Source organism: Lates calcarifer, linkage group LG15, assembly GCF_001640805.2.
Source record: "Lates calcarifer isolate ASB-BC8 linkage group LG15, TLL_Latcal_v3, whole genome shotgun sequence".
Classification (NCBI taxonomy): domain Eukaryota; kingdom Metazoa; phylum Chordata; class Actinopteri; family Centropomidae; genus Lates; species Lates calcarifer.
Window position 1 is genome coordinate 7,651,825 of NC_066847.1, and position 18,127 is coordinate 7,669,951.

General features: G+C 39.2%; 1 long non-coding RNA gene across 1 annotated transcript in view; it reads right to left on the reverse strand.

Annotated features, from left to right (window-relative positions):
- The window catches only part of LOC108899465 (uncharacterized), a 33,538-nt gene extending 17,431 nt beyond the window's left edge, over window positions 1-16,107 (reverse strand). Inside the window, exon 1 of the long non-coding RNA XR_001963555.2 lies at window positions 15,958-16,107. This is a non-coding gene — a long non-coding RNA (uncharacterized LOC108899465). The remainder of the gene's footprint in view (window positions 1-15,957) is intronic.
- Between the last annotated feature and the right edge of the window lie 2,020 nt (window positions 16,108-18,127).

Consider the following 18,127-nt stretch of genomic DNA (forward strand, 5'->3'; position numbering starts at 1 on the left):
GGACTGCAGCTGAAATTCTATTTAAAACAATGCAATGGGCCTTTCCTATGTCCTGTGCGCCATCACTCTGCATGTCCCCTCACAGCATGTTTTTGGGTTTACGGATGGGAAAAAAGGAGGAAATCCATAGAAGATATGTTGTCTGAAGACTGAACTAAGAACACATTGAACTGAGAAACAACAATAATATTAAAACTCCTGTTGTTCCAGACATATTGAGACCATACAGGGCAGATGGTCACAATATATGAAGTTACTATAACCACATGGAGCTGATCAAAATGACATGCCTGAAATATATAGGCTGTTATGTTGTCTCCCATGTATTTTTCACTATCCCAGCTGTATATACTCTGCTCTTAGACCACTGGTGTAGACAGTGAAGTTTTTAGCCTATGATTTACTAACTGTATGCCAAAGAGTTGAGACTCCTTAGCTCAGACAAAGCTCCTCCTCAGTTGTACTATTCTCCTCCATCCTCTCAGACCAGCACTAATTAAAAATAAACAGCAGCTGCCTGCAGGACACCCACCAGGCTCGTGGTTGTTGGGACCACAGAATCAGTTTCTACAGTTTCTATGCCTACATTCTCATTTTGCATTTGAAAGTAAACTGGTAGAGGCCAGAAACATCACAAGTAGCCTCACAGCAGGGTTCTGACCGGGCGTCATCTATTTACTCTCTGCTTCTGTCAGCACCCTGCCCCTCAGTCCTGTGTTCTCAGATTCTCATTTTAGAGGTGTTTGTTCAGCATTATGGCAGCTGACCCAAAGTCTACAGGAGTCTACCCTCACCCGCTCCATCACATTTAAGCCATCAGAATCCATTTTACGTAGTAAACTAGTGTTAGGTTGCATCTTACCTAATCACATCAAGTGGCTCCAGACTGCTTGGGTTTAAGGAGTCCTACATAAGTTTTTGTCCTCCCAGTGATATTGCCAAACAAGGAAATGGCTGCCAATGGCTGGCATCAATCAAGCCGTGGGGTTGGCACTGGGGAGCACAAGCTGGTCCTGGTTACTTTAAAATTGCTTTGGACTTGATTGAATTCATGAACTTGCATAACTCAGATCCAGAAACAATTGGTGCAGCCAAGACAGGCTACAGTGAGCCAGAAACTGGCGCTTGGAGACATACACACTACATACACACATACATGTTCTTCTGTCTTTTTTGGCACCGGGCATCACTCAAGACATGCATGCATTCTGCAAGAGGGAGGGAGCGAGATTGTTCGTCAACACTTTTTGTGTTTATGATGCACATTTCAGTGGATCACGAGGAGGAGCGCAGTTCCCATGTGTCTCTGATTCTACTTAAGAAAAAAAAAACACTAAAAGACTTACAGTAGAAGAAGTTGAAGTTACACAAGCTTGCAGCATTTTCTTAGATTTGGGTTCAGAGAAGAGATAAAAATGTGCAGATATGCAGGATATTAATTAATTTGAGATAAGCCAACCATTACTAAGTGACATACTCACATTGTATCATGCATCAAAGCTAGAAATGCTTTGTCAAGCACATGACACACACATTTTATTTGGCTCCCTGTTGAGTTTCTTAGGAAGCAGTCCAAATAACTTCATTGATGTTTATTTATTCTCTGATAAAATGGATGAAGTTTTTGCACCCTTTTGCACAAAAGAGAATTGTCCTCTGTTTTTCCTTTTCTATTTAAAAAAAGAAGACATGGAAAGAGGAACACCAGAACCAAAACTCCTCTACATGTGTTCTTCATCTGGTGTGAAAAAGGCACTAAATCAACGTTCTGTATTAAAAAAAAGAAAAAAAAAAAGACTGTAAGTCTGCAAGTCTGAACAGACTGTGGGAGCTGTGGGAGGATGAAAAAAAACAAAAACTGGATGAGAACAGTTGGATGGGAAATTGAGATCTGGAGGTCCAGTGCCAGGGTACTTCCTTATTATAGCATTTCCCCTGGAAAGCCAAGCATCTTTTGCACACAATGATCATAAAAAACCATTTCCCCAAGATTGGTCATGCATGATGCTTGTAAGGGGTGCACAGAAGATGTCCAACTTGTGCAACTTCTTTGGTTTCAATGGAGCCGAGGGACAGGAGTACAAGTTTCAGAACTGGAGGAAGACCAGAATCGAATCGATCCACATCTTTTTCAACACAAGATCTCAGTGAATAGCTTTGCAGTGATAGATCCTTTACTCCTGGTGCCTGTGAAATGTTAAGCAATGGTCAGCTGCATGTATGTGTTGCTATGAGGTCCAAGAGAAAAAGGTGTTTTATAGGTGCAGGTGTGAGACAGTTTAGGAGGAGGCAAAGTTTGTGCCCTTCCAATGAACCTGTTATGATTTCATCATTCAAAGCTTTAGGTTGTTTATGAGAGGAACAATTTCGGAGAGCCTTGCGAGTTTACTAAGGTGTAGCATGTCGCCATTGCTATTCCTGAAAGCCAAAAGCTTTCTGAGCCCTACAAGCTTGGATGTAATGCTGACAGACAGCTCGCTCTCTCCCCCTGTGCCCCACAACAGTTGCTCCTCTCAGCTGAAGCAGAGAGGAAACTGTGAATGTCCCTGTTGTGTTAATATAAAAAAAGTGAGCTTAAAGATGTTGTGGGTGTAAACATGAGTGAGACAGTGATGGAACATGTGTGACAACGTGGCTGCTCTTTGCATTATGTGTAAAAGCGAGTGTATGTGCATGTGTCTGCAGCACAGATCAGACAGAAGGGGGAAAAGGGGAAATACCGCTTAACCGAAAGTTGGAGCGCAACCAAAAGCCACAGAAGTAGCTCTGGATCCAGCATCCCTGAGCCCTGTAGAGACGTCTAGCAGGACAGAACAGAGCAGAACAGTGGTTCTATTCAAACCAAACCATTTTTCCCTGGCACCAGTTTGAATGGGTATAAAATGAGATCACTCTTTTTTTTGCAATCACAGAAATGTCAGAATAAAATTAAATGAAAACAGAAAAGAAATACTTTCCACTTTCCACAACAGCTGCTAAAGCAAATGCATCTTGCTGAATGCAATAAAGTTGCACCATATAGCTATGAAGGCACAAGACAAGAAACAAAAATGTGTTTAGGTTGAAGCTGATGGGGCCTCATTTTTTCGTGATGGAAGTGGAAGGGACTGGAAATGTTTCCCTCAACAGAGTAAGACTGAACAAATAAATTCAGTGTGATTCCACTTTGACCCTCTTGACTCCGCCTCTCTTCTGTCACTCCTGTTTTTTTTTTTTTTTAATTCCTCTCCAACTAGAGGCCTGGCAGTTCAAATTTCTGACTCTGACAGAGGACTTACCTTGAACTCATACATATAGTTCACAGACAACAAAATGCACTCAGGAAGCCTAACAAGCATATTTTCCTGACTTAACTGACCCCATGAGAGAAAACAGGTGGGCTGGCTCATGCAGAGAAATCTTAGTCACAAGCTGCACTGCCCTCCAGGTTTTTGAGCTAATTAGGATGGGTTCGAAAAGCCAGAATGAAATGTAAATGATCTAATTTCCTTCATGAAGAAAACAAATAAAACCACAAATGCTTGCAATAAATAACAAACATAGATAAGTGGGAGGAAGAAGAAACCACATACACATGTAATTACACCCATAAACACATCAAGAGTGCATACTGTGCATTCAGTCACACTGTACAGCAGATACTTGAGAGCATACATTATGGCACATTACGGCTATGTGATAACAACCTAAATAAAGTTCTTGACAAAATCCATGGCAAGAGGCCAAGTATTGAGTGTCTCTATTTTAGCATCATTTCAGCAGTTGAACTTAAATTTAATCAACAAGTGTCATAAAAAGCATTGCTTATGCTTTTAATGCCAGCGTTGGCATGTTTCATATCATAGTTACTATGGAAAAATGGTGGAGCTAACTTTGACGAGGAGGATCCCAAAAAAGGTCCCATGGTTTAAGGAATGGGTTTACCACAATTAAATAAATACAACAAAATATCATCAGCATAATCACAAATAGACAAAATCCACAAGGATAAAAGGCATCAGGCTACATTTAAAGGGGACCACACAGAGATGCAAATGGGACAGAGAATCTGTCACACATAATCTGCAGATGTTATCTGTTGCTTAACAGCCCTCAATCAAAACAGCACAATGAGCCAAATGTGTCTTAACAGGCCACAGGCTTGGCAAAAATAACAACAATAAAAGCTAACCAAGTAAGCTGGTGCCTTTTTGTTGCATTTACTTTTCTGTTGTTTTTATGTGTAGGTGTGTGCTATTTTCCAACATACCATAAGGCTGTGCAAAACTACCCATCATCAAAGTACCATAATAATATGCAACAAAGACTCAGAAAGCAAACATGCAAACAATTACTGGTGTGATTCCCTAACTCAAAGTGTTTTTAGAACCAAAATTAAATCAGTTCAAATACTCCCCTTTGAATAACATCCATATGTTCTCTGTTGTTTTTAAAAAAAACATTTGAATGTGTTTTCTTCCAAATTGGGGAAAAGAGAAAGCACAAAATTAAACCAGCTGTCATTTAATAGTGTCATTATCTGAACATTTGCTGGTATTGTGAGCACTTGGTGAGAATTCCTAGAAGTCTGTTATTATGAATTATTGCCCTGAATTTAGTCCATCAGTTGGTATTTACTTCTAGTTTGAGGTCAGACATTATGTGATTTACAGTAAAGATACAATTTAAGGTTAGTGATGTATGCAGAGATTTGTTAGGGATTAAAGCACAGCCCTCCTCAGGATTACGACTGACGATTCTGCAGTTCAACTCCTTTAAATAAATGTTAAATAAATTAAAAGTTAAATAATCATATTTATTTTATTATAGAGATATTTTACTGCTTATTACCGAGACCAGTAATGTCTTGGTGTCAAGGTTTGCAATTCCCCGATGTAGTGTTTATTTTTACCTTTAAGTATTTAATCAATAAAAAAGATATAGAATAATAAAATATTTAAATCCATGGTGGTATGGTTTTATAGTCTAGGTCCAATTTATTTAAAAGTTTCATCTTTTAGCAGTGTGTCCTTCTCTTCGTAACTCCTCATGAACTCTCCTTTACATCTTTCCGTCAGTTTCCATCAAGGTGAAAAGTGACTTTTCAACTTAATGGTTGAATGAATTCTGCTCCAGGAACTCCACTCCATTTTAAGAAGGTCTCCATCCACTCTGAGCTGGGAAAACCGCTAAATCTCTTCTCTCTACTCATCTCTCAGTTTGCAAAGAATAGACAACAATGTAATATAGCCACCACAGACATTTCTATAAAAGTTTTTAATAGATGCTTTTTTCCACTGTAGCCATTTTCCACACCCTGAAAAATCATAAAAATTCTAAAAGCAAGCAAACTATGAATTAAGTCACATTTAAACCATACAAATTTGGAAATTAGGAACTCTACTAAACAACCTGACTGCACAATGGTCATCTATTGTTCCATCATTAGCTGCTGAATTAGGTGTTAATTAGTCTCAAAACAATTTATTGCAGCACAGGAATAAGAAATTTCCCAGAAATTATTTACGCCACATCTGATGTAAATTAATACTTTTTTTGACATTTATACATACTTTGAGTGAAGTCTGTAGGTCTCTGGGAAACAATTATTTTCAGTTAAGTAACACAGTGTATGAGCGAATCAAACCCAGATGGGATTCTGGCACATCACAGTGGACGGGAGTACCTCCAGGAAAAGAACTGATCACCAAGCTGAATACTTGGGTTTTTTCTGTGTATCTCTCTGATGTCCTGCCCACTCTCATTTACAAAGAGCTTCCACCAGTGCAGTTTATTAGGTTAACTGACTTGTTTGATTGTGATGGCCATTTTGGGTGTGAATATGTAAAGACTGGAGACCATGTGAGCTGCTGTTACTCTACCAACATGTTCATCTACTCTGCTTCTGAATGTTTTCTACTTATTTGAAGTGGTCAGCCATATTTGAAGAAAAGGCCTTGTTCTTCACATTTTGGATAGCATTTCCATTTCATAATATCAAAAGAATTTGGACAGATAAAACAGCTTTAAAGCACACAGTCATCTTTTAAAAATATACTTCTGAACACATCATGTACTTGGATCCTCAGGAGAAATGGGCTATTGCAAAGTACTAAGTGATGTCAGATCAGACTAACATAAGCATTGATCCGTCTCCTGTGTATTTATTAACAAGCCACCAACAGCAGTAATGCACTGTAAGCTCTGTGTATGTCCTGATGAAGGCCACAACAGAACCAGTAGCTTCATTAAGTCATTAATACATTCCTCCAGAACAAGAGGACTCCAACTTATTTATCAAAACACATTCACGCCAATTAATTTATCTTAAAATGTTGACAAAAAGAACAATTTTCAATTACTCAAAAAACAAAAAAACAACAACAAAAAAATGAGGGTTAGAGTGTCAGAGAATGCTTTAAAAATATTTCTTGATCGTTTCTGGAGAGCATTTAAGTCTTAACTATGCAAAAACAAAGGGCATATCTCAATCCTGCTGCATTTGACTGTAGTCGTGTGCTTGTATATGTGTGTGCGCGAGAGAGAGAAAGAGAACTAGAGAGAGAGAGAGAGAGAAAGAACGAAAGAGAGAGAGAGAGAGAGAGAGAGAGAGAGAGATGTGACACATTTGCTGATATGATGATTTCCCCATGGACTTCACTCATTAAACTGTTAGTCCTGAGGGGTGTGGTACTCCTTTGGGGTTAGAACACATTGAAAAACAATTACAAGTCTGAACACCATCTTATTTTTGCCTGAAACTCCGCTCAGCTGATGTTTATGAGCAGTGATGGTTAGCATCACATCTCATCTTCTGAGTCTACTGGTGTAAATCTGAATTTTGCCTAATTTCATCAGCTCTACTAGTCAGATTTATGTACTACATAACCATAACCAGCATTACTCCACTGGTTTAAGCCTTTGAAGTTTTCTAACTGAGTTAGAGAGCATGTGAGTCCAGGCTCATCAGAATCATAAATCATCTAGAATATTCATGACATACCCATTCATCCAGATCTTCCTCCGTTACACTCACTCAGCCATGTGAGATTAATTAAAGTCACTGCTCTTCTTCTGTCCTAACAAACCACAGCAACTGCCTTGTTAGTCATTTCTGTCATCAGCAGCCAACAAAAGGGCATCTGAGGCAGAGGGGTAAAATCTACTCTAGGAAATACAGCTCAAAAGAAAATAAACTTGATCATCAGCCAGTTGACCAAATACTTAACTTAATCAACACAGGGGTGTTCACTTTCCCACTGAGCTATTTTTCAAAAGAAGAAAAAGAAAAACGAAAGTCAGAGCTCTTCCAAGGAGAATATTCAGACCAGATTTTGTTTTCCTTGCTGACTAAATGGATTCTTTGTAGATCATTGGTTTTTATTTACTTGTGTCAGTCTCCATTTACAGTTAGTTGCTATGTTGTCAGTCATGGAGGGACTGTGCAATAAGCACTTACAACAATACTTGGCATTACAATGCACTTAAAGAGCAGAGGTATATAATTATTATTCAAGATGACTTCATGAGCATTACATAATTATTCCAGGAACAACAGAAAATCACAAACAAATCACTAAGGACTGTTTGTAAAACATTATGTAGCTTTATAGGGAAAGAGATAGAGGACTGTCGGTTCTAATGTGATGCTTGTGGAGCATTGTGTAAATGTAGCCTAAGGGCAATAGAGTCAACAAATCCAGTCAGCTGAAACTAATGTCTCTGTGGTTGCAGTTGCAAGTTGTGCTATGGCATATCCTTGTAAATCAGCATCCCATTCAGGCCAAAGTTAGAGATGTGGGCTTGTGACCAACTGGTCACTGGTTTTGATCTCTTGTGAATAAGTAAAATTTTCCACTTCTTCACTAGCTACTGTCAACATGCCCTGACATGCCTTTAAGAAAAGAGCTTTACTGTTTTGGCAGGACTGGTCAGCAGGAAGCAGTTACAGCAGTTCTTAAAAGGAGCATATGTGCAGGACAGACCTGTCCTAAAACTGAAATATGTAACAGACATATAAAATCTGTGACACACGGGGGGGATTTTAAGCTGACTTTGTGACACAGACATCATTCATAATATGTCAGTTTCCGGCTAATTTGGCACATGCATTCCTATTCATGCTGACTTTATTTTGGATGTGAAATGGCTGCTGAGGTTTACACTGCTGAAACTAACTTCAATTATATCTTCAGGTCACAGTGTGTCCTTACTGAGCGGCCACATGCAACATTGGCATAGCCAAAGTAAACGGAACACCAACACCAAAGACTATTAATGAGAGCGGAAAACTTCTAAATGAGTTTGAGGTAAAATGTTCTAATACAAATACTCTGCAAAAAGAATAACTTTTTAGAGAGCCTTTGATTTGTGTTTTGTTAAAGTTGAAAGTCTAAGGAAAACCAAAAGGATTAATGGGTTGTTTCACCCAAATTACAAAAAAATATACTCTCTCAGTAGCCATACAGAAAATTTTGGATTTATCTACACAGCTTCTAAAATATCTGTTGCCACGCCATTATAGTCCTGATCTGATTACGCTGGAAAGAACACATTATGAACAGTTTTCACTGATCTACTATGAAAAAAAATTCCTTCAAGAACAGTTTAAAAACAATGTGTTTTGTGGACTATACAGAGTAACATACATTTTACATCTAACATATAACAGCAAAATGTACAATTCACTTATAGAAATGTTGCATCAAAAGTATCTACCTATCCTGTCCTTTCTTGGTGAAACCCTTTATTGGCAAGACATGTATGTCATGATGCCAGTCCTGGATTTGAGCCACTATGTGCCATGCTGCTATGGCAAGTAAATTGAAGGTGCCCAATGCAGTTTTCTTGCGGCAAAGTTTCTGTTAACATTCTGTGTTGCTTGACCAAAACATACTGAGTGTATCCTTGAGACCTGACAAATGTGTCGAATGCATTTGCACAGACGCATATACATCCTCACACACAGGCACCACTTGTGGCTAAAAACTCCACACGGTAGCCTTAACTAGTGTTAGTGGACAGGGAAGAGACCAAACCCACTGTCAGAGGGTTATTTAGCCTTGGCCTTCCTGGATGACCCTAGTCTACAGTCATAAAATCCACACAGACCAAGTCTGTGGCAAATTGACAGAGGCTCAAACTTTTAATCATGTCAGTAGTTTCATTACAGGACCTCCTGTTACAGGCACACCGATGCCAGGACCTGTGCACCTCTGTGAACTTGTAAGCATCTTTTTAATAGAGCATATGTTCTAATTTGACTGGGTCCAAAGGGTCAGTGGATTAAAAGTGTCAGCTCCTTCCATACATAGTCATTGCCATATTTGACATTGCTTGTTGTGTTGTCTTTCAAATGGTATGTTTTTAAATGGTGTGCAATTTAAGAATTCGCCTTAAACAAAAAAATCTATCTGCATGGCTAGATACCACTTGGGGTAACTGTTGAGGGACTGGCATCTCAGTCTTGTCTGTAACAAAGTACCTACTGCCTGAGTAATTTAAAGACTTCTTGAAGTGAGACCTGGCTTAACTGAAGCTGACACAACCATGAATGAGTGAATGCTGAGACTTTACATTTGACCTCCTTTCATCCACCCATTTCATGTTGAGTGGGAAAAATTTAGCTCCTGTCAACAGGCTGTAAAGGCCTACAGTTCTTCACTCCTACGGCTATGGGGCCAATGAGAGGCATCTTGTGTCCAGACAGTGAAGGGGGGGAAAAAAAAAAAAAAAACACACACACACACACACACACACACACACACACACACACACACACAGCATGTCTTGTGAGGCACAGTTTTCAAAAAGTCATCGTGTTCAGGCCACAAGTATTATGACCATTTCTGCCACAGGCTAAACGAATCCACACGGCTGAACAAGTAGCTCAGGACAATGACCAGTACAATGAGTGGCTCTGGTTGACACACACAAATATCCAGTGTCTATAGATGCACATTTTAAAATGTTTTTAATGTGTAGAAAAAGATTTTAAGCTGTATGACAGAGGGAGAAATGTATGCCATAGTGGTGTTGGTGGGGTGTTTTTCTTTTTACCAAAAGTGACTCACTGTGGTCTTCCAAAGGCATTCCTCTGGCATCCCTCCTTTTCCTGAATGCCTTTTTGGGAGATAGTTACATGCAGCTGAACTCTTTTTTTGTGTGTGTTTATTCACTTATGAGGAATTTACAGTTTTTGTTTGTTTAAAAAAGTTACTTTCATTGCATGGTTCCTTTTCCTGTTCCTGATTTCTATCCACCGGTAGTGGCACAAGTTGATATGAAACCCTGTAGTAGGCATCTGCCTTCACTTAATGAAGCAAAGATTCAGTCCAGTTCATTCCAAGAGGACTTTTACTCTCAAACAGTGTATTATGTAATATTCCAAACACGGGGGGTAAAATACTCCAGCTTTGAATTATATGATCAGTTAAAGTCTTTGCCACACTATAATAGGCAGTAGGCCTCTAAAATCGGCTCCTCAAGTAAAAAAGGTCTTTTCATGTGGGCTGTTAGGTGTGTTTGTCTGGACATGTGGTGGGCAGTAGTCTAAGCTGTGATTTGAACTATGGCGCCCCACCTCACTGTGTTACTCAGTTGCAAAAGCAACCTCAGGGGTCTGGCTGTAAGCCACTGAGCCTCTACCTCCAGGACATAAAATATGCCATCCATTCATTGCTATGATTAAGTTACAGCTAAGGAGATGACCTTTAAAAAAAATGCAGCCCCATAAATGCCAGAAGGCAAAGATCAACAAATTAATATAATTTATATGATGTCAAGTATCCCGTATCTCTTTCACCATTATAAAAACAATATTCCTAGAGCTAGAAATACCCCAAAGTTCAAATAAATTACTATGTTGAGTTGATATAAGCAGCTTAGGATATGCCTGTTAGAAGTTTATTTGACCTTTATGGTTCCATAAGCCCTTGATTAAGCTTTCACTGACTCCTATGGTTTTACTACATGCATATATGTTTTTTTGTGGCAGAAGTAAATTAAACAAGCTGTTTAACTCTCAGGCCACCACAAGGTGAAAATAAGGTAAATGGAAAAACAGCTGATCACCCTCTTAGGTGTCAGCATGCCATATGCACGTTTTATTATGGAATCTGTAGCCTCTTCCTATCCTGTCTCCTGGTTATGTTCTCAGGTTACCAGTGACCTACTGGAACACTAACTGTAAGTGAAACCGTTGACAGCCTGTAATAGTGAGTGACAGCTCAGGAAGATGTGGCACCAAAGGTTGGGTGGATTTGAACTGGCACTAATTTTAACCATGGAAGACTGCAGATAGATGGTATGCAGCATGAGAACGCACCTGCATAGCATCTTTGTAAAACAAACCAGAAAACTGTATATGAGTGTGAAAGTATGTCAGCACTTTGTTAAGAGGTTCTGATGGGCACTGCTAGCATCTAACATGTAAGGGAATAGTTAGAAAGTAAGGGGCATTAGCAGAAAGTATCTGAAGTAGCCTTGGATCAGTGGAGTAAAAGGACCAATAGGATGAAAAGAATGCTGCCTTTTCAGTAGATCAAGATGATCTACTTAGGTTTATTCAACACAGCAAGCTGAGTACAGTAGTATAAAGGTTAAATGTAACTGAAAAAGAAAACTAAAAACTATTAAACACCCATTTCAAGGATTAATTGCTTTGTTGAGCACAAAGGGCTACTTCAAATAAAGATCCTCTAAGTTATTTGCTAGAAATAGCTGAAATACTAGAAAAGATTTTAAGCAGGATGGTCAAAAACGTCAGCCAAAATATTCCAAAACCTGCCCAAAAACCTCACCCTCCTCAGCAGTGCATGTCCTTTCTGTTCACCTAAAGCTGATGGAGGGTCTCACTACTTCTAACTCAAAGACAAAACCTAGTACATTTCACACTCAAAACAGGTAATAAGATCAGCACTCAAAAGCATTTCATAGTTGCAGTGTATAGTTGACATTTGGGCAGAATTCACACTTTTCCTTAGTTCTCTCTCAACAGCATCATCCTTTCACCTCACACAGAAACAGCCCTGCTGCCTGCAGAGGTGAGCTTGTAATGTTTTTTACTGATGTAACAGATCACAAACTGCCCTCCATGGGCCCCAGCCAAGTCCTGGAAGACTCAGTGGAGAGTGGCAGTCTCAGCTGCTCTCCACCATAAAGGCTATCCTCTGGGTATCTTTCTGCCCAGAGGGACACCTCCTTTGGGTGTGAGAAAGTGCAGCTGTGATGGAAGCTAAAGTGTTTTTCCTCATGCACCGTGAACTCCCATGTGCATTCCAGATACACAAACAAATGCATGTGATGCATGCACAGAGACACTGTTAACTCTCAATCTTGAGAGCTCTGCAGTTAAGAGCTCAAGTGGTTTTAATTCTCAGGTCTATGCCTTGTGTCTTGCCAAGGGTACAGGAATAAAGCTAATACAGAAACCATTTACCAGTCAGAGGAGGACACTTCCTCTTTTAATCTGATGACTTGTGTCTGTCTTTAATTAAGATTGTCTGAAACAGAAAACAGCGTGAAGTCTGATGCACTGCTGAATGTCTTATTTCAGCACAGCGAAGATGGGAATTTAATGTGTCAGCTGCTGAAAAGGCTGAATCACACCACAACATCTGCTTTATAGTATCTCTGTGGCAAAATCTTGTCAGACTTGCCAACGCGTTGCTATAGTCACCTACTACACCTAGAGCATAATAAGCCCTGCAATCCCAGACAGCCAGGCCCACAGTGCTAGGCTGATAGAATATCAAACTTGAGAAGCTGTAAAGCAACAGAGGGCAATCGACAAACAGGATCCAGTTTCTTAGTCTGCAAAGTATTTGGGGAGATGCCACAAGAGGTGTCATGTGGCCTTAGACCCCTACTTAGTTCACTTTCTGGTCATTTATTAGCCATCATTAGCTGTTCATACAGCCTAACCACCTGCTGTGTCTTCCTGCTGAGATGAGTTAGAAATGAATCAGAAATCTAATCGCATTAGGGAGAAAAACTGTCACTACAATCAGCCCATTTGCCTAAAACACTGCTTGACAGTTCAAAGCAGTCATGTATTTGGCTTTCACTTTAAGCACAACATTTTCCAAGTCCCCCAGGTACTGATTCATTAAAACATCATACGTGGAAACCTTGGAGCCCCCCACCAACAATCCCCTACTTGACGCAGACCACTCTTAGCTGTAACTCCAACTGACCCAGCTGCTGGGCTGCGTGTGCACATGGAGAGTTCCTCTTTTATGAGACTGCTGTGCTGCATCATATGGGTAGTCTATTTAGGTCTGGGTTGCTGGCATGGACTTTAAGTAGGGGCTTAAGAACCAAACTTAGTTGAAAGAAGAAGCCCTCCTGGGTAAAGTGATCACTAGAGAAAGGCGTATGGGCTGTCCACTTGCCTTTTGGTGTTATTTTATTTTATACTGAAACTGTGGGAATCTAAGGAGGACACAGTGGAAACACAAGAGAGAATGTTCTGGTAGGATTTGATCCAAAGCCAGAAGGAGCTTGGTTCCAGAAACCAAAGTTACTATCTCTTGAAACAAAGAGACAAAAAGTTACAGAGCAACATACTGTATTTTTAAATTACAGAAACTGAAATTTGGACATGCACAGCATGTTCAGAAGTGGTCTCAAAATGTGGTTTTTAGTATTCTGTGATGGGTAGCTGGGAAAAAACCTATGACTGACTCACAATAGGAAAGTTGAACAAATCCCAGCAATTTTCAGCTCATCTGTGGTTGATATGGAAATTATATACATCTAATAATTCATAATGATGCCAGTCATGATGCTTAAGTTACATACAGTATGTACTTTAGTCTGGGAAGAAAAAATGTGTAAAACAAATTCCTGTGAAAGCAGCTCAACTTTTGAAAAAGTTATTTTTTCCCCCTTCGATTCAGTGCCTGACATGTGCTTTCAATGCAAAAACATCTTTGAAACACACTGGACTCTTTGTTACAAAACATTTTTTTCATGTTCTGGTGTTTATTTGAGATCTAGTAGCCTGATCGTAGTCATATAATATAAAGCAGAAGCCTAATTGCTAACTTGATCTGATTTTCCATCCAGACTGATAACATTAGATGTTACTGTATTTCAGGAGCATTAAAGAACAAAGAATGTTTTATTCTCCTTCTGTATTTTAAGTTGTATAGTATAACAATACTTGTCATTTTTATGCGTGTGTATTAACGCTGTGATGAATTGTCAGTGAGTAATGACAATGATAATGAGACCTAAATTTTACTTACATTACAGTAATTAGTGTCATAATAGTAGGCAGTATTTTAAGACTATATTTCCAAATCTACTCCAAAAGATAGATAAATACACTACATTCTAAAATAGAAAAGGTCTATTCTAATTGGACAATGTGGCTTGTACACAGAACATATCACATGAACCAAAGTGTTAGAGATGTTTTTGGCTGATAACGGACAATATAGAAGCCACACCACCCTTTTCTCCCCTGTAGTTCTCCACTATGTATCCAGTATGAGTGTCCAATAAAATAAACAATACAACAAACAATGTAAGGAACAGAAAAAAAGTAGCACTGCAACATTCAGCAGTGTGTAGCCCTCCTGCGAGACCTAATAATTAGCCATTACTTTCAAAGGTAAGTCTAATGCTTTTGAAAGTAATGTTTTTTTTTTCAAGTTTTTTACCAAATCAGTGTTTCTCTAGGTAGCAACAAAAGGAACTGCAAATTTCATGTCAATCTCACCATTGTTTTCTACGATATGTTTGTCAAAGACTATTACAACTCTTCTCTGTGCTGGATGAAGGTAAAACTAATTCATTATGTCATCTTGGACATGTTAAAGATATGCCAGGGACATGCTATTTGGTTTCAAACAACTGCACACTTGGAAAGCTGTCCACGAGCTTTATGACTTTTTGGCTGTCTTAGTTCGTCTATTAATCACATCACGCTCTTGCTCATAATCAGAGCTCCTGCTAAACCCCCTGAGCAAGCAGCTTGGGTTCCCACCTTTTTTGCCTGACACAGGGTCTGATGGGTAAGGGTAGGATTCAAGCCCTGCAGAAACATCTAGAAGGTGATAATAGGTTCTGGACAGGGGTCATGGAACCATGGGCATGGTCAGCTGTCTTGCTTACGTGTCCATCTTCTCAGACCCAGCTGGGTCGGCTGTGTTGGCTGTGTTGACAACAAAGAGGACAAGAGAGACATCCATCTTGTGTTGGAGAGGTGTCAGATAACTTGACGTTTGTGGTGACGGTAAAGGACAGTGCAGATGGTGGTGACATACCAGGTGTCTTTTCACTTTCTGGCCAAATATGATCATTTATAGGGTGGGAAAGCTGGATCTGGAGGGATGTACCAAAATGAACTGCACATTATACCCCAAAATATAATGATCGTAAACACTAGCTGGATTTGACAGCAATATGAGTGCTGAAGGATTTACAACTTCTGTGTTGGAAAACAACCTTATACTCCACGAATTGATTTTACTGAGTATCACACAATCACGTTCAACAGGTTGCCAACAGAAGATCTAGTTTGTCTAAAAATAGCATTGTTGTTGTTGATGTTTGAGTGCATTTACTCAAATACTGTACTGAAGCACAAGTCTTATACTATGTTGTACTTCTATTCCACTACATTTCAGAGGCAAATACTTAGAACTTTTTACTCCATTTCATTAATGTAACATGTACTGATTCGTCAGTAACAATCTAATCATGTAATATATAACGATATATCAGAAGCTGGTCTCTGCTAAACAAGTACTTATATTTCTGATGTATTAAGTGCATTTTACTGATTTGGAATACAATTTTTACATTATTGGTACATTTATTTCAGCAAAGAATCTGAATATCTTCTCACTGTCTAAAAACTGGACAAAAATCCCACTTGAGCAACTGGCTTTTAACTTCCATGAACACTGGTAAAGCATTATTTCATCAGCTCATCATATTCAAAGCAGGCTGTCTCTTAGAACTGACCTTTGAATCTCAGTAGTTGGCGGAGAAGCTGTAAAATCAGTCAGTGATTAAATATCAATGCTTTGTCTTAGGCGGAACGAGGAATGCGTGCCAGGGTTGTAGATCGTCCAAAGTGAGTTGACAGTGAACTTGGAACTAATGTACGATTTCACACAGACTCATTCTGTTGAGTCATACTGAATCTAGCCATGTGCTTTCATGAGCAGGAATGTTTTATCAGCATGGGGTGGGAAGGATTTGGTCATTTGAATACGTCTGTTGTGCAAGGCAAAAAAGGGTCCTTAGAACAATTGAAGCTTTATTTTCAAACAATTAATCCTGAAATTGCTACCACAGTGCCCTGAAGATGAATTACACATTAATTCAGCCAGCAACAGTATTATTAAGAGGAGTTTGGCTCCTTACAGGAGGTAACCACAACCAGATGGGCTATATCAAAGTAATGTTTTCCAAAAAGACTGGCAAGGATTAGAAATATGTCATTGTTCACCTAAATCTACAACTGAAGATTCAAAAACAATTCTACAATAAGATATGAGAGTTTTAAGTGTGAAGTAATTTATTTGATGAAAATTATTTTCACTGATAGTTCAGTGGAATATTGATATCAGAAGAGTACACCACTTAGTACATTTCTAAGAAGCTCAATTTCAGCTAAACATCCCGTAAAATCAACTGATTTCTCACATGCGTTCTCTATAAAGGCAGCAGTAACATGTGGGTCAGGACCCTCAACAGTCCGTCACCCCCAGGGGGATTTTAAGTGCAATTATTAGAAGTAATGTTGAAGCTCTGTGAGTTCAGGCATGTCAGTAAGGAGATGGACAGCTCCAACAGGTGGGGAGGATATAAAGTAGGGGGGAGTATGAACCCTTTTATCCCGGCACAGAGGGAGAAAGTGGTGTCAGAGGGATTGCCCAAAATAACCTGCCTGGTGTCTGGACAGTGGTGATATGATGCAGAGAGCCGGTGAGAGAGATGGATGGGAAGGGGCCACAGGCAAAACTGTAGGTGCTAAAGCAGGGCCATCCCTGGACTGACTTTCGACAACTTACTTGTAATGTAACTGTAATGTAATTGTAAATTGGGAAATGTAGTGGCTTTTTATAATCAATGGAAATACCATTAAATCAAATTTGGAAATGGCTGACATTATAATCACTAAAATTGGGCAACTGTACCACTCAATATTTTGACAGAGTGAGTTTAGGAGGTAACCCTGTCTCCAAGAAGAAGGTTTCTATATTAGAGCGAAGCGACACATTTATTAACAGTTGCAGAAATGCCGAGAGGTGGTTGGGGGCATACAAAGCCCATGACCGTCACACCAGAGACCGGGGTTGACAGCCATAGTTCTATCTGCGGTTAGGTTAAGGCAATAAAAGCACTGGAACTGATTTGACTACCTTTAGTTTAGTTAAAATTGTGGTTTTGGTCACACATTATCATATTGTGTCTGAAGTCACTGTTGACTTTTTCTGTATTGAGCCAGACCGCAATCTTTTTCCCTAACCTTACCCTGAAGTGCTAACATTTCCTCAATATATTAACAGAAAATATAATATGGTCACAACTACATTCCCTTCAAAATGTATTTGTTGTTACAGTGTGGTTGTTTATAAACAGAATTTCTGTCATTAATCTCAGGAACTCTGAGAGACTGTCTAATAAAGTAGTAGCCAAGAACAATAAAGAGTCTTTTGTATTACATGATTAAATGAAATGAAACAGAAAAAAACCTCTGATTAAAAAAAAAAAATCTTGCAGACCCACTGTACTTGTAAAAAAACATTTACAATAAAATCAGAGTCTACTAGAAGCTCAGTGAGAGTGCAGACACAGGGGATGCTTGAATAAAAGTCAGAGGATCACCAGAGTCACAAGGATTCATCCTCTGGTGGGCATGAATCTGGGACAAAATTTTGTCATTATTATGTCAATCCATTTAGTAGTTGAGATAATCTATTTCAGTTTGGACTGAAGAGGTGAACTGATTGTCAAACTGGGAGCCGTGTTATTAGCATGGTTAAGAAGTTACAACATTTTGAGATTCCCTTGTTCCCGCTTTTATTATTACACTTACTTGGGCTATTGGGGTTTTCACAATAATTGCTAAATTATAAATGCACATTGTTCTGTACAGCAGTGGAAATACTTACAGTACCACAAA